This window comes from Pteropus medius, unplaced genomic scaffold (genome assembly GCF_902729225.1).
Source record: "Pteropus medius unplaced genomic scaffold, Ma_sr-lr_union100, whole genome shotgun sequence".
Taxonomy (NCBI): Eukaryota; Metazoa; Chordata; class Mammalia; order Chiroptera; family Pteropodidae; genus Pteropus; species Pteropus medius.
Window position 1 is genome coordinate 3697027 of NW_024342470.1, and position 21786 is coordinate 3718812.

General features: G+C 38.4%; 1 long non-coding RNA gene across 1 annotated transcript; it reads right to left on the bottom strand.

Annotated features, from left to right (window-relative positions):
- Positions 1-3932: 3932 nt before the first annotated feature.
- Positions 3933-21365, bottom strand: LOC120603208 (uncharacterized). The gene is made up of 3 exons (XR_005652975.1): positions 21262-21365; positions 6135-6206; positions 3933-4030 (listed from the first exon to the last, which is right to left on the bottom strand). It is a non-coding gene; the product is annotated as an uncharacterized LOC120603208 (long non-coding RNA).
- Positions 21366-21786: the final 421 nt, after the last annotated feature.

Consider the following 21786-nt stretch of genomic DNA (forward strand, 5'->3'; position numbering starts at 1 on the left):
AGAGTTAAAATATATATATATAACAAAGTGAATAAAATAACAAAGATACAATATGGGAATAGTCAAAGGGAAAAAGTAAAATTAATCGACATGGTAGCCACCTTTGCTCTGCCACAAAACCCCCCCCTTCCGCTCCTCATTCCTCTTTCCTTCACTAAACACTGAAAGGATGCAAAGCCTGAGAGGATAGGACACTGTACCAGAGGCACCCACACTCTCTCCCTGGAGGTAACCTCAGCCTTGGCAGGTACTTTCTGCCACTCTGCTTCTCATACCACCCTCACACCCCCTTCTGGCAAAGCTGATTGAATAAGAGATGGGCATCTCTGTTACCAGTCGGGAGAAAATCTGTTAGCAATAGGGAATAAAAGGGGGTAGTGGTGCATAATTGGGTGATGAGACCACCATTTTAGGACATCCACAATGGGCCATAAGCAAGGAAAGAGAGGCAGAGATAGAGAGAGACAGAGACAGAGACACAGACACAGACACAGACAGAGAGACAGAGAGTGATTCTACAATTGCATTTCATGAGATTTCCCTGAATCCTAGCTGAGCTTCATTGAATGGGTGTCCTTGCCACCCTGATTTATACAGACCTTGAATCCCTATCTCCAAGTTACTAACAAGCTTATTAAAGAAATAATTCACCTGGCAATGCAAGGTAAAATAACTAACATTTAATGAGCACCTACTAAGTGTTATGGATTAGAACACACCAGTTCTAATCGAAACAATCCAGTGAGATTGATAGGTTTACAACCACCCTACAGCTAAAGACACTGAGGCTCACAAGGCTCAGGTCACTTCTATAAGGTCCTGTAACTAAAAAGTAGCAGAGCTGGGACATGACCCGGTGGGACTGACTGCAAACCATGCTCTCCAATCTCCATGCTCTTCTGTAGTGTGACAAGACATATGGTCATTTGCTCTGGGACCATCAAGAAACTAGTATATTTACATCGATGAAGTTTCCAAATAGATGAAGTACACCGTTCCAGGGGCAAAAAAAGTTTTTATTTTTCAAAGAAAACCCATAAAATGCACCTAAGCCAAAAAAAAAAAGTTTTTATTTCTCAAACATGTTAGTTGGAAATACTGATTTATGTGAGATTTCCCTGCCTACTCGAACTAATCTCTCACTGAGCACAGTGTAACATTTTTCTGATTGGTTTATTTATTCAAAAATATATGGAGGACCTCTTATTTGCCTGTAACTAAACTAAGAACTAACTATGCAAAATTGCATAAAATAAGACATCCGTCTTCAAGGAGTTCATAGTCTGGTAGGGGAAATATTAAAATAATATTCATAATTATAACCATGATCATGGTAGCTAACATCTTCACTTGTATTATCTTAATCTTGAGAATAAATCTATGCAGAAAATATTGTCTTATTATTATTTATTCTTATTTTACAGAAGAAGAAACAGATTCAGAGAGTCCAAGTAATTTATAGCAGCAAATATTGAAGCAGAGCAAATTCATATAATCTATATAGAACCAGAGCTATCAGCACTAAACTCTACAGTTTCCTCCAAGTAAACAAATAATTGCAAGCAGTGTGATCAGGACAAACCAAAGTCAGGCACTCGCTTGTGATCACAAAGAAAGAATGGTCAGACAAGTAGGAGCAGGAGTTCACCAGGTAGCCAAGGGAGACCAGCCAGACAAAGAGCATATGCAAAAGCACAGAGATGTGAAAGAGGATTTGGTACCAAGAGAGCTGCAGTATCATGCATTTGGAGCATAGCTGTGGGGAGATGAAGGACAAGGGAGAAAGTGGAGAGCAATGAGGGTAGAAATGCTGGAAGGGCCCAGATTTGGGGCAACCTCATATTATGCCTAACTTTCCTGGAGAAACTTAGGAGGCAATGAAGGAGTCAAGTCGTGGGGAGGAGGATATAATATCTTTGTTCTAGAGAGATTATTAAGGCTGCAGTGTGCAGGGTAAGAGTGAAGAGTTAGTGGTTTTGAAGGGGGAGAATGGTAGGAAAAAAGAGATACTGTCCCTCCAGGGACTAAGGAAATAATGTGTGTGTGTGTGTGTGTGTGTGTGTGTGTGTGTGTGTGTGTGTGTGTGTGTTTGTTGTGTTTGGGGGTGGTCACAATGAATGACTAAGAATACAGTCCTTGAGTCCCTAAATGCTACGTATCTTGCCATATATGGTGCTCAGTGAGAAACCTTACAAAAAAAGAAACTTAGGCATCATTCTAGATGTTCTTTTCCTTCACCAGCCTTCATCCCTCTCTCAACACACACATATTAATAGTCTCGGAGTCCTGGATATTCTGCTACTTTTCTACCTCTAAATGCAGGTCTCACCATTTTTTCTTTTGACTGTGTGCTATTCATCTTTGGAGTCCTGACACCTACCACTGTGCTTGGAACAGAGTGGGTAATGGCTAATGTTTGTTCAGCTCAGTGGAACTACTTAATCCTGTGGGATAAATGTTCCCTGTACAATGCCCTTGACCTGAGTGAAATCAATTCACGTCCTCCTCACTTGTGATCTTGACATAAGTATTTCTCCCAAGTCTCAGCAAAGTTGGTGATTTCTGCTCGGCTTCCTCAGCACATTAGAAATATCACGTTTCATCATCAGTTGCTGTTCTCGTCAAAAACACTTTATATTGCCCAGCATCCCCTGGGTAATCAAAGCAAATATAATGTCTTTACTACATCTATTTTTCACTTAGAATGCATGGCAAGCCTTCATGGAAAATTTCCTCAAGTTCACATTTCCTTTCGGAACGAGTCTTTATCTACATTAACCCTTGAATTACCATTCATTCTCTCTCTCTCTCTCTCTCTCTCTCTCTCTCTCTTCTAAACTTTCCACACACACACACACACACACACACACACACACACACACACACACACTCATTCCTGGCCCTTTGTGGTTGGGTAGAGCCATGTGACTGGTTTTGACCCATGTGACCTAAGTAGAAGTTCTGTATGTCAATCTCAAATCAGAGCATTGAACTGCCAGTGCAGCGCTGTTTCAGAGCTGTTTCTTTTCTTCTGCCATGGCAACCAACAATGTTGAAGATAGGTAACTCCCATAGAGATTTACTTTCACATAAAATTTTATGTCAACTTTTGGATCTCAAAATGGTGACCCACTTTTTCTTCAACACACATGCTTTCACTTATCACAGCCATCAAAACAGACTTACCTGCCAAAGTTGACAGCTCCACTCTGACAAGGTGAGACTTGTTGCAAGCTGTCTCCACACTGTCTCTGTTTCTCTGAGACACAAATGAAAATATGTGTCCTAACTTTAAAGTCGCAGCTAGTCTGAATGTTCCCGTCAACTAGTGTCTCCTATTGTGCCTAGTTAGAGTTCTATGCAAAGAAGGTTTCCAGTAAATTCATTGATAATTTCTTTGAAAATAGTGGATATATGTAATATTAATGTTTCTTTGACTTAAGGAACCTTCCTTTTTCAAGGCCCACCTAGACCAGAACAAAGGGTCTTTTCATTGCTATAGATTGCTTATGTGAGATACCAACTTAAATCTTGAAGATAGATTAAATTGGTAGTTATCAAATTTTGTTGTGCCTAATCATCAATCTAATAATCTCCCCCAAGTCGGCTGGTCTAGGGTGATGGCTTAGAATCCATATTTTTAATGAAGTGACTCTGATGTAGGTCAATTGCAATTTGAGAAATTCTGGACTGGATATTTAAGCTTTTTTAAAATTTAGGAGTCTATAGTTAATTTCAAATTTCAGATATGCAAGAGATTCAAAACGTTCAGCTAAAAATACCATAGAAAAAAAGCAGTGGTCATTTCCAAATATTCCTCGCTTGGTGGTGGAGCTGAGGCATGGGAATGAAGGGGCTGCGATTTTGCCCTGCTAGTAAAGGCTCTAAAGGAGACTAGAAGGAGGGTCTCTTATCTAATGGCACCAATGATGCTGGGACAGAGTCCAGAGCTGGTGACGAGCTATGGCACATGAATCAAGAATGCAAAAGGGCTGCCGAATCAAGGTGAGAAAGGGATCCAAAGCAGGTTCTGGAAGTAAAGCATAAGGGCAGGGAAATGAGAAGGAGAACATGGAAGTGGCAGATCCAGGCAGTGAGTTGGAGGAGAGAGCTGAGTGAGTTCTAAGCATAGACACAATGGCTTGGATATCCAGTTACCCCTTGCCTAAGGCAAGCCAACAGAGATGAGCCCAGCACAGTGATTCCTGGAGTAAAGATAAAGGGTTTCTGGGAACTAGATCCAATAAAATTGGATTGGGATTTAATCTAAGTGGCCAGGAGTGGGAAAAATCAGAGGACCAGTGTAATCCATGACCCAGGGAGAACCAAGAGTTGAACCCAATAAATCTGGTTGTTAAATTAAAGGGTTGACTCAATGGAGTTAGTCTTAATAGGAGATAAAACTACAGAAACCAAAATGGAGTAAAGAGTAAAACACAGAGTAGGACTGAGGAGAATTCAAAGGCAATGGTCCTGCTTGCAGTTGTGAGACTGGTCTCCCAGTTTTATTGGCTCCGTGTGGTGTGGCACAAGTGGCCTGGTTTAAAGACAAATAAGGCAGGCACTGACTTGTCCCCACTGGATCACAGAGAGGATGGGGCCCTTGTATCCAAGACCTCCTTTTACAGCCAGAACTCAGCCGAGTTCTATGCATCCACCTTGGCCACAAGAGCTTAGGTAACAGATGCCAAATGCAGCACTGAGGAAATAAGGTAAATAGTTGGGATTGTTTGGGCTATGCACCTTACTAGGCTCACGTTTGGGAAACAAACACAACCTAAGAGAGAGACAAAAGATTGTGAGAACGAGAAAGGGCAGTGTTCTCTCCTCCCTCATCTTCTTTTTCCTACTATTATAGAATGCCTTTGCTGAAACAATCAGCCATGGCCCAGTAATTCCACTGAGGCTGTGTTGTTTCCCATCACAAACATGGGCACATCCATCATTAATTTTTTGTGCTCAAGGAAAAAATAATTTAAGGCTCATTGCAGTTTTGTTTTCCAATCAGTTAATAGAATGTTGTAGATAATGGAGGGAGAAGGCAGAACGAGGCTGGAAGACTGGAAAATGTATTCTATTCCCAGTTCTGACATTGACTAACCATGTGACCTTAGGCAAATCACTTTATCTCTTTTGTATAAGGCTTTTGTTTCCTTATTTGTAAAAATAAGATTATTGAACTTGATGGTTTCTAAATGTCCTTCCAACTCAGACATTCTCTGAGATCCATGATTCGATATGCATGGATTGCCCATCCTTTCCACCTAACAGGAAAGCCTAGAAGAGTGTATTTGGCTTTCCTTGCACAAATGGGCACTTACCTGTTGCATGAATGGATGGGGATAGAGGGGTTAATGAATGAGTAACACCTGATGACACGTATTACAGAAAGTTAATGTGAAAAGTTCTTTCCAATGAAAAGTTTGGCTTACCAAGGTGAGGCAGAGACCTAAAGCAGGTAATAAAAGTAAATCATAAAGTTAGAGAAATGAGGAGGTAGACAAATGAATAGTATATCCAGATCCAGTTTTGGCCTTCACTGATGCTGAGTCCTAGAATCATGAACACAGACTGTCAGAACTCAGAGTCTTGCTAGGTCAAATTAATCCCTTGGACAGGTGGGAAGACTAGCACTAGGAAAAGTGACTTGCCTACAGTCCCAGAGCTAGCTAGCGACTGAGAGCTAGAAGCAGCTCCTCTGCCTCTCCCCACTGTGCTTTTCCTCTATCTCTGCTGTCACAGATTTCCCAAAAGAGCGGCTAAAAATGGAGATGAAGCTTTAGCCAAAGGCCCAGAGCTGATGACCCAATGTGACTTGATTGGCAACCTAATATTGGAGCAAAAAACTTTCCAAAATATTCCAAGAGAAACCCTATGCCTCTTATCCCAACCTGTGCTCCAGAACTGACCTTCCACTTTCCACCCCACTGCAAGTAAAAAGGGGCATGGAGCAGTGGGCTCTGAAAAATGCACATTCTATAAGGGCAGACAATCAGGAGCAAAGGCAGAAAGAGCTAATTTTAAGGATTTTTCTGGAAATAATTCCAGAAATTTTGGTTTACTAAGAACACACAGGGGCAGTGACGAAAGTTAGAGCTTCCTCCTCTCTCCAGAACCATGAAAAACCCCCTTACCTTCTGGCCAAGATTTTTGCCAAATAACTTCTTCGTGAGGCATTCAAAATCTCTGGACCTCAGTTTTTCTTTCTATAAAACAGAGGACAAGGCCCGTGATAATCAAATGAGGCCCATGGATAGCCAAGCACCATATTTATCTACTCAAAACTCTGTTTTTATCAGGTTACCTCTACTTAAGAATTTCTTATGGCTCCCTGTGTTCATTCTTATCCCTGAAACACTGCTTATTCTGTTTTCTCGCCTAATATAAGCATTCCTTGATCACTAACTCAAGCCCAGAGAAGCGCTTTCCTCCTGTTCTCTGCATTTATGGTCTATTATACTCATTTGACTCCTGGATGCATGATGCCTGAAGTTACAAGTTATTGTTGTTCCAAGGTAAGATCTCGTACTATCAGCAGTAGGCAGAATAATAAGTCCCCAAAGATGTCTACATCCTAGTACCCAGAACCTATGAATGTGTTATGTTGTGTGAAAGGGAAAATTAAGGTTGCAGATGGAATTCAGGCTGTTAATCAGCTGACCTTAAAGAGAATATCCTGGGTTATCCAAGTAGGCTCAATGTAAGCACAAATTTCTTTAAATGAGGAAGAAGGAGTCAGTAGAGCCAGAACTAGAGAGAAGGCATTGTGAGAATGATTTGACCAGCCTTTGTTAGGTTTGAACAGGGGTGAGACCACAAGCAAAGGAATGTAGGAGGCTTCTAGAATCTGGGAAAGGGAAAGAAATGGATCTTTCCCTATAGCTGCAGAAGGAACACAGCCTACACCTTGATTTTAGCCCAGTGAAACTTGTTTCAAGATTCAGACTTCCAGAACTGTAAGATAAAAAACTGGGGTTGTTTTAAATCACTATATTTATGAAAAGTTGTTACGGCAGTATATAAACAATAGGAAGTTTATATACTGCCTATTACATCCTACATTTTATGCTAAACTGTTGTTTATCATGGACTATAGTAAATATTTCACTTCTCACTGCCAAATAATACTAGATAAAAAGTAAGCAATATATATATTATATATATTATATATATATATTAAAATGAATGAATGCATTGCAGTAATTGGTGTGAAAAAAATTTAGAAATTAATCTGTCCATCAAATGATAGACTCAGATTCTAAAAACCATTGAAGGCAGACTCAAGTGTTTAGTTATAACATATGGTTTCTAAGACATTTCTAATGTAGGTGACTCCTAAGTTTTGTGTTGTTATTATTTTCCAAGACCACATTTTACGTTGGAAATAACGTTGGACTTGAAGTCAGAAGACCTGAGACAAGAGTCCTGCTACTGACATATATTAGCTGTCTGACCCTGAACAAACCACATAACTTACCTAAGCTTCAGTTACCTTATCTATAAAAAGAAAGATACTAATCACTATCCTGAGAACTCCCCAAGGCTGTGCTGAGGATCAGATGAGTCAATGCACAAGAAAGGGCTTTGGAAATGTAAAATGTGCAAATTAAGGGGGCTGTCATTTACCATCTTCCTCTTTGGGTTAACTTTTGGCTAATAAACATTTTCTTAGTGCCACTACTGTGCTCACATTGCTATATGAGGCTTTGTTGGGGAAATGTAAGAAATAAAAGTTTTAGAAGAGTTCATAGTCCAAAGGAGAGACTAGAGTGAAATGATTCAGGCTATTCAGTTTCTACTCTGGTCTGGGAACCCAAAGCCATTTGTTACTTACTTGGCCTCACATACTGAGAAACCAGGTACAGCTGAGAATGAACAAGGGTCCTCCTGCTAGAGATCACAGTTCAGTGAGCTGAGGCCCAGGGCCCAGAATTAACCAACTAAAGAGAGGGTCTTTTCATTTGGGGGAAGCCATGTGCAGGAAGCTGGTGCTACCTAGATAGAGAGAACCTGTGGAGCAGTTTCTACCTGCTGTGAAAATCCTTGCAAGCTCCTTCTTCATTCTCTGGGATCTCCGCAGATACACGGCCCATTGGGGCTGGGATCTGGGATCTGACATACCCAGGCACAATCTCTGGAAGATGTCTGGCTCTCAGGGCTAATACTTTGGGCTTCTCAATGGAGAGTTCATTGTCTTGAGGAGTTAAGTTTTCTAGGATGCCAACAAGGCCTATCTCAGGCAAAGAACTGAAGTTCGATAAGCTTCTGGTTTGGCTCCTTATTTCTCAAAGGACAGGGCTCTAGACTCCCCCATTCACTTAAAATGTTCAAGACATTCACAGTCCTGTCACTCTACAAATAAACTCATTAAAAAAGAAAAAGATGAAAACATATGACACAAAGCTCTTCATCTCCCTTCCCATTAGCTTCAAATTCTCTCCACAGCTCTTCTCAGCTTCAGAAATGTGAGATAAAGTGTCCTGCTAACTATTTAAATCTAATTTCTTACTTGTGCTTTTGATCCTACACTAATCCATAAATGCAAAAGGAGGAAAAAATGCTACAGGCAAAAAAAAAAAGTTCATTATAGCAATATCAATAAAAATTACATAAGCTAGAATTCTGGTTAAAGATGGCAGTTCGCTAGCACATGTTATTTTTTCTTCATTTTGTGCTCCTACTAATATGATAGAAAGAATCATTCTTAAAAACCACATAGGGAATGGGAAAGGGGACATCAGTATGTGAGAGATTTCAATACATTTTTAGAAGACCGAATGTTGTTGGAGGACTAGTTATTGATTTGGCAGGATAAAAGAAGCCAGAGGAAAGGCATGAAAAAATCAGCAATTTCCTCCCTAAAAACCTGGAAAGACTTCACATTCAGTGGAATCAGATCACTCAATCAAGGTATCTGGTACCCAGCTGACACTTCTTCCCCAGGCAAGAAGATATGAGTTTTCTTCTCTGGCAAAATTAACAGGAGAAACTCAGGGTTCAGGGGCACCTCAAAAATGTGGGGCAAGAGTAATGACAAAAAGATTAATTGAAAGTCTGTAAAATGAAGTGATCGGACCACATCCTTCTCTGTCTCCATCATGTCCAGATCCCTGCGGGCAGAATGCTTATAGTCAGGTACTTCCTTAGGTGGCTTTTGGAAAATTTCTTATCTGGCATTTGGGGAGGAACAGTAAAAGGACCAACTACTTCTCCCAGTATCCTGAAGTGAAGCCCATCAGCTGAAAAGCACCACCACACCCATTGACGCACATAATCTTGCTCAGACAAACACATTCATATTTTTGTGTCTTACTCTTTAATAAGAACGGACAAGCAAGATCCACCAAATAATTGAGAAAAACCTCTAACACAAAAGTGAGAAATCAAAACAAACAGAAAAAAAACCACTTTATGCAACAGAGATAATGCAAGACAGATTTCCCCCTGATTATTATCCTCAATTACATATATAATATATATAAACACACACACACACACACACACACACACACACACACACACACTAAACAGTAGGAAACTAAGACAGAAAACATTCAGAGACTAAGAAAAAGCTCTTGCAAATTAACATATTTAATTGTCAAAATTAAAAACTTGAATCGAATCTTGAAAAAATAAAGTCCAAAAATTATGAAGGAAAATAGAGTAAAAATACAAAAATGACCTATGGATAGGAAAAAAATAAATAGAAGATAAATCCAAAAGTTATATTGTACAAATTATAGGAGCTATAGAAAGAAAGAACAGAGAAAATGAGGGGAAATGAAGTAGGAGGGTATTATTACTTTCTCAAAGACAAGTTTGTATATTGAAAGGACACACAGGCTGTCTATCACAGTAAATGAAAAAAAGCCATATTAAAAGTTAACGAATATGAAATTTCAGGTATCAGTGACAAAGAAAATTATAAGATATTCTAATTTTTTTTTAATTGCAAAGAAGGAATAAGAATTATGATGGCTTCAGACTTTTCCTTAGCAACACTGGATAGCAGAAGACCATGGGCCAAGGCTTTCAAAATTCTACTGAAATCTTTTTGTAGCTTAAAATTTTACACACAGTTAAACTATCCAAAAAATGTAACAGTGGATAGTTTGAGCATTTTAGAACTCTAAAATTATCTCCAGTTATTAGGAAGTTACTTAAGGATATACTCCAACAAGAAAAAAGAAGGAGTAAACCAAGAAAGATGATGACAGGAAAAAAGCAAATTATATGTTAGGAAAATGGTATTGGGAGACTTCAGCGTAACATACGTGTAACTTCCTAGCATCACAGAGGACTACAGAAGGGTCACCTCCAACAAAAAGAGAGGGTGAACTCCATGTAATAGCTTTAAATATAGAGCATTTGGAAAAGATTAAGAACACGTGAATAACAAAATATGCATATATTTTTAAATTAAGCAATTATAAATTTGAAGAATAATAAAAAAACTAATGAAAAATAAAATGGAATTATAGGACTATACTAGGCTCTGAAATAAGCAATATTTGCATAGTCATAATAATATAAAACTGATTACTTATTATGTAAAAATTGTGATCCAACTTTATTGCAGAGGTGGAAGATGGGAAATTGTGAAATGCTATAAAAAAGCTAATTCTTTTACTACCATAACAGGAAGTCAATAGATAATATGAGAAATAAGTTAAATGAGAAATAGCAATAGAGGCACATTATTTAGAAATATGGAATAAGCTATTTAAAAAAAACTATTTAATTAAAAAAGAGGTTATTTCCACATAGTGGGGCTGAGGTGGGAAATCAAAGGATGGGGGAATATTGGGTTTTATTGTAAGTCTTTCAGGTATATTTAATGTTTTAAAATACACACATGTATTACTTACTGGAAGTTATTTTTTAATTAAAAATAACATATAGGACATTCACTTTCAGGCATGATGCAGTACCAGGAATTGGATTTATCATCTCACTTTAAACAATTATAATACCAGGTAAAATACAGAAAACAACCAATTTTTAGACACTAGACAAAAGGCAACACAGGACCATGATCTCTGTAAGAAGAGAAACAAATGTGGTAAGCCCTATAATTGCCCTGGAATACTGCCTGAAAGCAATTTCCAGACCGCAATGCAAGAGCAAAGATTCCAAGCAGCCTGGTGATCTTGATGAGTTTGGAAGACAGAAATTGGTGTACAAAAGGCCGCTGCGACTAGAATTTGCTGGAGAGTATATCAGAGAGAAGAGAGCTGCTCAGAGAGAGAGGGCCCCAGAGAACTGCAGAAAGGATCCTTTAAGTTTTGGCTGAGTAATGATCTGCACATAAGATGAAACTGCCTGAGGCTGGTGAAAAAAAGCACCAGAAAGGAGTAGGCTGAACAACTGTCAAAGCTTACCCGGGGCTGAGGACAGTTCAGGTTGTCACCAATCAAAGCAGAAAGACCTTATAATACAGGAGACATTACTAGAGTCTTCAGAAGGGTATTGCCTAAATTAATACTACATAAAAGGCTGCGCTGGATCTGCCTGAACAAAGCTCTAACTAATCCCAAGAAATGTAACTGTATGCCAGAAAAAGTTACACCTAACACTACTTTTTCAAAAAAAAGTAAATGAAATCCAGTACCCATCACATAAAATCAACAATGTCTGGCATCCAATAAAAAATTATGAGACATGCAAAAGGTACAACTTTCAGTTATGAGATAAATAAATCATAATAATTTCAAAATGTATACATATATATATGCACAATCATATTGTATACCTTGAAGAAACCATTTTGTATAACCTAAACGTATACAATTTTTATTTGTCATACCTCAATAAAGCTGGAAAAATTTCTTAAAACAGAAATTGATTTCGTTAATGATAAAACATTACTATAGTAATAAATTTGAAAATCTAGAGAAAAGTTACCGAACATGAAGAGAAACAGAAAAATATGACCCATTTTCAGAGAAAAATCAATCACTGTCAACAGACCCAAAAGTGAGTAATATGATGAAAATAGCAAGCAAGGATATTAAAATGGCTATTAAAAACTGTTTTGTCCTAGAAGGTAAAGGAAAACATGATTATGATAGAGAATTAGAAGATAAATAAAATATATAAATGAAACTTCTAACAAAACCAAATCTTAAAAAGCAAAAAATATGCATTGGATGAAATTAACAATAGATTAGACAGTGAAGAAAAAAAATATAGCAGTAGAAACTACTCAAAATGAGGCACAGGCAATAAAAAGATTGAAAAAATGAGGAATATCTCAGTGACCTGTGGGACCATATCAAGTAGTTTAACAAATGCGTAACTGGAAACCTTGAAAGAGGGAGGGGGACAAAAAAATGTTGTAAAAAATAACAGCTGAAATCCTTCTAAATTTGATAAAAACTGTAAATTTGCAGATCCAAAAAGCTCAAAGACTCCCAGGAGTACAAACATTTAAAAATACAACCAACCACTTAATAATCAAATTACTGGAAACAACTGATAAAAAGAAATTCTTACAAATAGCCAGAAGGAAAAAGACATGTACAGAGAAAGAAAGATAATAATGACAGAGGATTTCATGTAAGAAACTGTGCAAATCAGAAGATAATAAAAGCTGTCAACTAGATTTTTATGCCCTGCAAAAGTATCTTTCAAAAACAAAAATGAAATAAGCACTTTTTCACATAAACAACATCTGAGAAAATTTATTATCAACAGAACTGCACTGTAAGAAATTCTAAGGGAAGTTCTTCAGGCAGAAGGAATATAATATAAATGTAAATTTGGATCTATGCAAAAGAATCAGGAGAACCAGTAATCAAAAATACATAGACTAATATAGAAGACATTTTTACACTGTTTAATCTCTTTAAAATAAAATTGGCTATTGAAAACAAAATATATATTTATAGTATATATAGGAGTAAAAATGGGATTCATAACATATATAGAAGTAAAATATAATGACAATAGAACAAAAGATGGGAGAAGTTTCTTATCCTATGTACAAAATCGTATAATATTATTTGAAGGTGGATTGTGGTAAGTTAAAGATATATACTATAAACTTTAAAGCAACCAATAGCAAAACAAAGTAGAGGTACAGCTAATAAGAGATCAAATGGTATCATAAAAAGAATATAGGAAAGGAGAAAAAGAAGAAATGAAAAACAGATAGGAAAATAGAAAATAGCAATATGGTAGATTTAAACCCAGCCATATCACTAATTAATGTAAACAAGCTAAACACTGCAATTAAAAGCAGAGATTGTGAGATTGGATAAAAATAGAAAGAACTGATTTTATGCTATCTATAAGAAGCCCACATTAAGAATATAGACACAAGTAAGTAAAAAGTAAAAGGCTGCAAAAAGGTATACTATGAAAGCAATAATCATAAGAAAATTGGAGTGGCTACATTATTAGGGAGAAAAGAATTCAGGCCAAGAAATATTACAAGATAAAGAGGCGTATTTCTAATAATAAATCAGTGAATCCGTTAAGAGGACATAACAGGCTTAAATGTATGTAAGCTTAACAGAGTCTCAAAAGACTGAAGTAAAACTGATAGAACTGGAGAGAGAATTACACAAATCCACAATTGTAGTTAAATATTTGTACACCTTTTCAGTAACTGAACAACTTGAAGGTCATTAAGGATACAGAAGACATGACCAAACTGGACCTAGCTGACACATCAGAACATTCCAATCAACAACAGCACAATACACATTCTTTCCAAGTACACATGTAACATTTACCCTAATAAATGAACTATAGAAAAGTCTATAAATGTAAAAAGGTTGAAACTATATAAAGTATGTTTAATGATCACAATAGAATTAAACTAGAAATCATTAACATAAAGACATCTGGAAAAATCTAAATGTTTAAAAATTAACAACAGGATTATAATTAACTCATTTGACAAAAAGAAATTGAAAGGGGAATTAGAAAATATTTTTAACTAAGTAAAAATAAAAACAAAATATCAAAATTTCTGGGATAGATGCAAAGCTTAGATGCAATTAGAAGAAATGTCATAGAGTAAAAGAAGAGATGGAATTGTGGTAAAATGCAATACTTTTGCAAGTTAAAAACTGAAGGGATGTTGGGCAAAGCAGTAGATGCTCACCACACCTGCCCTCTGTTCTACCACCTGATCAAGCAAGCTTCCATTCCATCTCTCCCATTCTCTCTGCTAAGTTTCCAAAGCATGGAAACAATATGGCTGTCGATATCGACATCAGTCACGTATCCTCTTCAACTCAGTGAACTGGTATTGCTGTAAAAGAAACATTCCATAGAGCCAGCCCCACCAAAAAGAAAAAATGCACACGCACGACTAGGTCCGAATTCAACTAGTGATGACCACCTGATTCAAAAGTAGCCAATATATTAGTTGGCTAGAAATCTGATTTCATGTGGCCTTGTAACAAGAGGAGAACAGGGCTGAATAAATTCTATCTTGAGAGCTTGATATAAGACATAAGATTATTGATAGTTGGTGGTGAAAAGATCCTGTAAATTGAAAGTAATGGCAACCATTTACAAGTTGATGAGTAAAAGGGGAAAGTTGTCCTGAGGAGAAAGGAAAATGAAGCTGATAAGAAGCAGAGAGAAGAGCTTGAGGCCCAAGAGAGGAAAATGAAAGTAGTAGTCAGCTGCTTCTGTTCCTCTTAATGTCCCCTGATGCTCATCTGAACTTGATTTCATGTCCCTTGGTTCTGTGAGAATACTGTATCCTCGCAACAAACACTATTCTTTACTTTATTAACTTTGAATGAGTTATGTTTTCTCAGCCAAAGGAGCTATAACTTGAACAATTTCATGTGTCTTTTTAATTGTCTCCCAACATTACTTATTAACTTCTTTAAGGGTAAGCAGTGTATTTTATTTCATCTGTATAACACATGACTGAATTATATATGTGTTGATAAGGTTAATAATGAATGAATTCATTAATCTGGTTACTGATTCCTCTTCCACTACCAGAATATTAAATCACTTGTTTTGTCTTTCTTACATCAATTCCTTTGTGAAACAGTTTTTTCTCTACTTCCTGTGGCTCTAGTGGGACTAAGAATCTCAGGCTTCCAACCCTACCCACTGAAGCAGGCCTATGGCCCACAATATGAGTCAGTCAAGTTTGCCCATGCAGGATTTTGAATCTAAGTCATTGTATCATAGTGCCCTGAAAAAAAAAATGGTTGATCAGTTTCTGCAGTTAAGAACTCTGGGGCTCCCCTAGTTACTGACTTTTCAGAAGTTGGATTGTTCAGCTTGTTCTTCAATCTTAGGGCTTTTCACTGTCCTTCCAATAACTCCCATTTTCTTATTTAAGTAGTCAGATTCCATTTCTATTATTTTTAACCTCAGAATCCTTTCTGATACAGCTTGGTTCCCAGGGAGGTCAGTTTCTTCCCTGGTCCATTTAGAATAACTAGGAGAAGTCTTTCTTTTTGGAAAGAACAGCTACCTTTGAAGCATACTTTCTCTGAAACAAATAAAATATTTCTTATTGATCAGTTGCTCCACTTCTCTCTTGTATGAGTCACTGACCCAACCTTCTGGGCTGCCTTTTATGTAAGAGGCACCACTGGTTTTGCCTCAGTTGTTTATATTCAATCTCATCCTCATCTTCTATAAGGCTTGTTGTGAGTAAAAGAGTCATGAGCATAAATCTTTAAAGGAGTCATGTGTATTTGGGCATCCAAAAAACAGAGGCTAACTTTATTTAGCCAAGTTAACACTTTGTCTACAGTAATATGAAAAGGACTTCATTTCTTGGAAATGAGACACCTGACAGGCATCTCCCAGGTTCAGGCCTGGTGTCTGTTTCTGATAATGAACCCACTCTGGCCCTTTATACAGCATCCCTCCTTATAAAGAAGCTATGCTTGGGGTGTTGGCTCTGATTCTCCCAAGACCTCGAGTTTCAAGGCAGCTTGTCTTCTCTCATCACTCTGACTCATTATGCTGCTTTACTGAAGTATGAATGAGAGCTTTTGGGAAGTGCTCTGTACAATTATATACATGAATAGGCATATTTATTTTAAATGCTTTCAGATTTCCTAAAAAGAAATCTCATGTTCTTTCCTTGGAACTAACTTCTCAAAGTGAGCAACAGTTCTGGAGGATATCCTTGCCTAATCTAGGGTCCTTCATTTCCAAGGCAATCTAAAGCCCAGTCAATAGATGTTTGTTCATTTTGCGAATCATCGTTGCGTACCTACAGCGTGCCAGGCACTGCACTAAGAGCTGAGTATGCAATGGTGAAGAAATCAAACATAGCTCTGCCTTCAAGGAGGACACAGTCTAGTGGAGAAGAGAGGAGAAAAAAGTAAATAAACTAAAAAATAATCATAAGTGAGATGAAGCCTGGAGGCGAGAAAGAGCTTCATATGTTTGAAGAACTAGGTAGAGCAAGTGATGGCTAGAGTGAAACAGGGTGGGGGAGAGAAGAGACGTGAAAGAACTTAAAGTTTTATGTTAAATGTAATGAAAATATAGCCGCTTTGGAAAAGTTTGGCAATTTCTTTAAAAATTAAATATAGTTTTACCATACGGCCCAGCCACTACTAAGTATCTACCAAAGGAAAATGAAAATATGTATCTACATAAAGACTTGTACAAGAAAGTTCACAGCAGCATTATTCATAATGGCCCAAGACTGGAAACAATTCAATTATCATCAATAAAAGCATGGATAAACAAATTGTTCTATGCCCATACAATAGAATACTACTAAGCAAGTAAAAAAACAAAAACAAAAAACTGCTTATACAGGATCAGACTTGTTGGTAACTACTTGGGTGTTTATAATTATGACAATTCATTGAATGGACCATGTAAGATTTGCACATTTTATTGTACGTAAAGTATAGCTCAATATTTGAAAATGTAATGAAAAGATGAAGAAGGGTTTTTAAAGCAAAGGAAAGGCGTGACTTGATTTGTTCTTAACAGATTCTTTTTGATCATTTTGTAAAAATAGATTTGAAGGCAGCTTAAAAAAAAAAGTAGGGTGACTATTAAAGGGGTTATTGCAGCAGTCCTGGAAAAAGATGCCAAAGGCTTTGACTGGTGAAGAATAAGGGAAGACAATATATAGATTTAAGATGTATTAGAAGGTAGAAATGATAGGATTTGTTTATTGAAAAAAAATGAAGAAATAAAGGACGACACCTACATTTTTGGTTTGAGCAAATGGGTGGATAGCCTCATCATTTACTCAAATGGATTAGCAGACCATGATAAGAACAGGTTTGTTTGAAGTACAGTGGAGAGAGAATTAAGAGCTTTGTTTAGGTTGTGAATGCTTCCGATGTATCCAGGTAGAAATTTTAAGTAGACAGTTGGATACACATGTCTGGAGCACAAATGAAAGCTAAAATAGAGTTACAAATTTGGACATCGTCAGCATGTAGATGGTATTTTAGGTCATGAAAATAGATATGTAAAGAGAGTGTGGAGAGGGAACAAGCCCTGGTAAACACCAATATGTGGACATTGGTAGGAGAAAAGGACCTATAATGAGGCTGAGAAGAAATTGTCACAGATATCAGAGGTGGGACAAAAACCAGTGGTGTAACATCAAATAAGGAAGTAGTCATCTGGGCCTAATGCAACTGAGAGACTGAATAACACAGGAACACAAATTGTCCATTGTTCTTGACAACATGGAAATTGCTGGTAACCTTGACATGAGAAGTTTTGGTGAACTGATAAGGGAAGAAATGCAATTTGAGAGTTCTGAAAAGTAATCAAAGGTGAAACAGTGGAGAAAAGTATGCAAACAACTCTTTTGAGACATTAAGCTGTGAAGGGATGTAGAAAAATGGGTAATAGTTAGAGTGGGATGAGGGAACCAAAGAAAGACTTTTAAGGATAAAGGAGAGTCAACCGTATTTGTGAGCTGGAGAATAGTCCCATAGAAAAGGGAAGGACTGGTTGTTTAGGAGGGATAAGAGATAACTGGAGGAGTAAAACCTTGAGCAAGTAAGAGAGGATGGGACCCAGAGCCCATAGAAGCTCCAGCTCCAGGAGGATCTCTGCTCTGATGGGAGCAGCACACTTTCTCCTTTGTTACAGAAGGGCAGAAGGGGAAAATGCAAATGAACACAGATGTACACTAGGAGAGTTCTTGTCTGATGGTTCTTATTTTTCATTTAGATACAATTGACTCAGGATAATTAGATAAGAATGAGAGGGGTGCAGGAATAAATAGGAGGTTTGAAAAGAGAGGTGAAAGTATGAAATATTATTAAGTGTAGAACAGCAAGTTTATTAGATATAGAAATTCCGTGCAGTGTATTGAGATTATGAGTTTAGAGGGAATCTTCTCAGTTGATTATGTGATTTTTTCTCTGGCAATATTTAGTTATTCAAATCCATAGAGGTGGCTGGCTGAGTTCATCCAGGCCTGAAGTTTTGCCAAGTGAGTATGATGGCTGTAGAGAGACACACAAGGACTAAAGAACTAATGAAAACTAAGGACTATATATAATGAATGCTCAAAAGAAGGGACAAGTTGACAGGAAGATCAGGTTCTGTCAATTTCAAGTTTTCGTATCTGTGCTTCACTTTTCTACCATCTCTCCATAACCACGACATGTTGCATTTGGATCAATCTATGTGTCTATCAATGCTGACCAGAGGCTGGAGGAGAGATCTAACCAGTTTATAGCCTGCTTCTGGGGTTCAGACTTTGTCTCCCTTGAGTTATGCATTCAGATTCATCACACATGTGCTGAACACCTATGTACCTATCATATGCCCAGATCGAGTCCTCATGCAGTACACCAGTTCATAGAAATGGATTATCACCACCTAGAACCTTTTTCCCTGACCTATGCTCCAGTACAATGAAGTCCTTCAAAGTAGTAGCTAGAGTCCCACTGCCTGCTCTCCAACTGTCTAATGCCAATCCTATGCACCACAGACCTTTCTCTGCCTTTCACATTACTAGCTCTCTCTAAGGGAGAAGATATTGTAACTTGATTAATCAGAACCTGGACAATTAACGTGCCATATTTTACTAATAGGCATTAGCATCGAGGTGCTGGCCCAGTGTTTTTTTCCTACTTGGCAGTGTTCCTTGGGGGTACCATCTTGGGTTAAGGGTCTAGTGGGAAGAAGGGTCAGCATCCAGGCATTCTTATGTCCCTGGCAAGAATGTCATCATCATAATGGAATCTAAACCTCAGTTTGGCCCCCAAACTATCCAACAGTCTACCAGGATTCCTGATTAATGCTTATCTTAAATTCTCTATTGATTAATCCCACCTGCTTAATGAAATCTCAAACGTTGATTCTGACACTCTCTGCGACATTATTGTTATAAATAAAATTGCACCCCTCAAAAAAGATATGTTGAAGTCCTAACCCCCAGGACCTCAGAATGTGACCTTATTTGGAAATAAGGTCATTGCAAATGTAATTAGTTAAAATGAGGTCATACGGGAGTAGAGTAGGCCCTTAATCCAATAGGATTGGTGTCCTTAGAAGTAGAGGAGAAGAGACACAGAGATGCAGGCACATGAAGGAAGAATACCATTTGATGACAGAGGTAGGGACTGGAGTGCTGCAAGCCAAGGAACAGCAAGGATTGCTGGCAGACCCCCAGAAGCCAGGAAGAGGCAAGGCAGAATTCTCCCCTACAGATATCTGAGAGATCATGGCTCTGCAGGCACACAGATTTTATTGCCTCATAGTTCTGGATTTAGCTTCCAGAACTATGAGGCAATAAATTTCTGTTGTTTTAAGCCACCCAGGTTGTGGTACTTTGTTATGGGAGCCCTAGAAACTAATGCAATTACTACTGTCAATGTGGTCCCCACAGACACCTGCTTTTTTTTTGCCATACCAAAGCTTCCCTGAGTGACAGAAGCTATCTGCCTGGAGTTCCTGCTCCCTGTCTGTTGGGTGGCTTCATTCCAAGTCTTAGATCTCCCCTGTGCTGACTTAAAAAACCAGGCAGGTCTCAGCTCCATGCTAATTCAGCCAGTCAAGCACAGATTTGCTTTGATTTTACAAAGGGTCAATATAACCCAGCCTTAGCTCCAGGAAGGGTCTGTTTGACATTGTGTCCATGGCAACTATCCAAACGAGGAAACTGAGTGCTCCAGCTAGCCCAACAGAAAAATCCTTCTTTCCTTCCTAGCAATGCAAGTAAAAGTTCTGAAAGGTTCACACTAAGCCCTCTGAACAGTGACCTAGAGTAGATAGGGCCATTATGTACCATGGTGTGGGCACAGAACAGGGAAAGCAGGGATCAGCCAATATAGCATGAGGAAGAGGGAGCGATGTCCAATTGGTGGAGGCAGAGGGAGGGGCTGCACTAGCCAGTGCCGATGGAGTTTAAATATGGTCCACACTGGAGCAAAAGATAGAAAAGCAAGTGTAGGGATTACTATCTAATCTGACCTGTAGAAGAAAACAGAAGAGTAAGAAGCTGCACCACATCATGTACAGGGCTATGTCACAGTGTCAGAGATCTGTCTGTCAGGTTGGACTCAAGCAGTGCTGGAAAGAATATGATTCTGGGTCCAGTATTTCAAGAAGGGGCTGTGACAGCTAGACAGAGGATCAAGGCTCCAACCAAATGGGCTGGCTTCGGGTAAGACCCCTAATCTGAAAGAAAGTGTGAAAGGAGGCAGGACGACAGGAGGGAGCCCCACACTTGGATGGAGTCCACATAGTAAGAAGCAGAAAGACAGGGAATTCTTTAACTTGGATACTGCACAAATACCCAAAGCTTGCCTGGGCTCATCTAGTCCTGGGTCTGGTTCATTCAAAAAATATTTATAGAAACTTTACTGTGTTCAAGTCCAATGCATGCTAGAAATACAAAGGGAACATCATGTAGATTCTTCCCTAGAGGAGCCTGGTCTGGTCAGGAAAACAGACCTATCAGCAAATAATGACCATGCAATGTGATAAGTGGTAAATTGAGACATGAACAAAGTACCGTGAAAAGCAGAGGGGAGGGCACAGCTCTGCCCAGGGAACTCAGGGTGGCAGAAAATACACCGCATTAGTTTCATAGTGACCCAGATAAATTATAAAATAAAGGGAAAAGTGGAATTTTATTACAACCTCATACACCACATCCTCAACCCCATAGTCCAAACTTCATTTCATTCTTGCTGTTTTCTGCCTCCTTTGAATTACTGAGTTCAAATTAAGAATCATCATGTATTGAAATTATTCACCACTGAATCAGAAAATCATTAAAGCTGATCAAAGTTCAGTGGATTTGTACATACAAAACCTCCATACCCTCAAATGTTCCGTAGTCTCTGTCTTATGGAGTCAGATGACAGACATTCTGGATGGCATCCAGATGCCACGGAAGGTTGTCCTCACAAGTCACTCATTTCTCAGGTTAGCACACAGCACTTGGTGAACCCTCTTCTTCCTTTCATCAAAATACCAGAAAGAAACACAATAAAGTGAAGGAAACTGTAGTGGACATTTCCCCATTTCCCTGCCCTGCAGTCTCGACTCCCAGAGAGACTTCCGTGGCCTCTACCGATTGGGCAGTAGACTTGTGGCCCCATGCCCTGGCTAGAGCGGATCGGTCCACTGATGAACGCCTGACCCAAATTGACCAATATAATTATTTCTTCCCAGACTTTAAAATCACAATGCAGGAGCTCTTACTTGATCTCTCTAGAGACCAAAGTCTGTAAAACTGGGACAAAGGCAGCCATGTTTGCATCATATTTAAATGGGACAGAGAAGGGCACTCTGCAGAAATGGGAGAATGAAACAGATCTACTGAGAGAAGCACAGAAGAGTAGC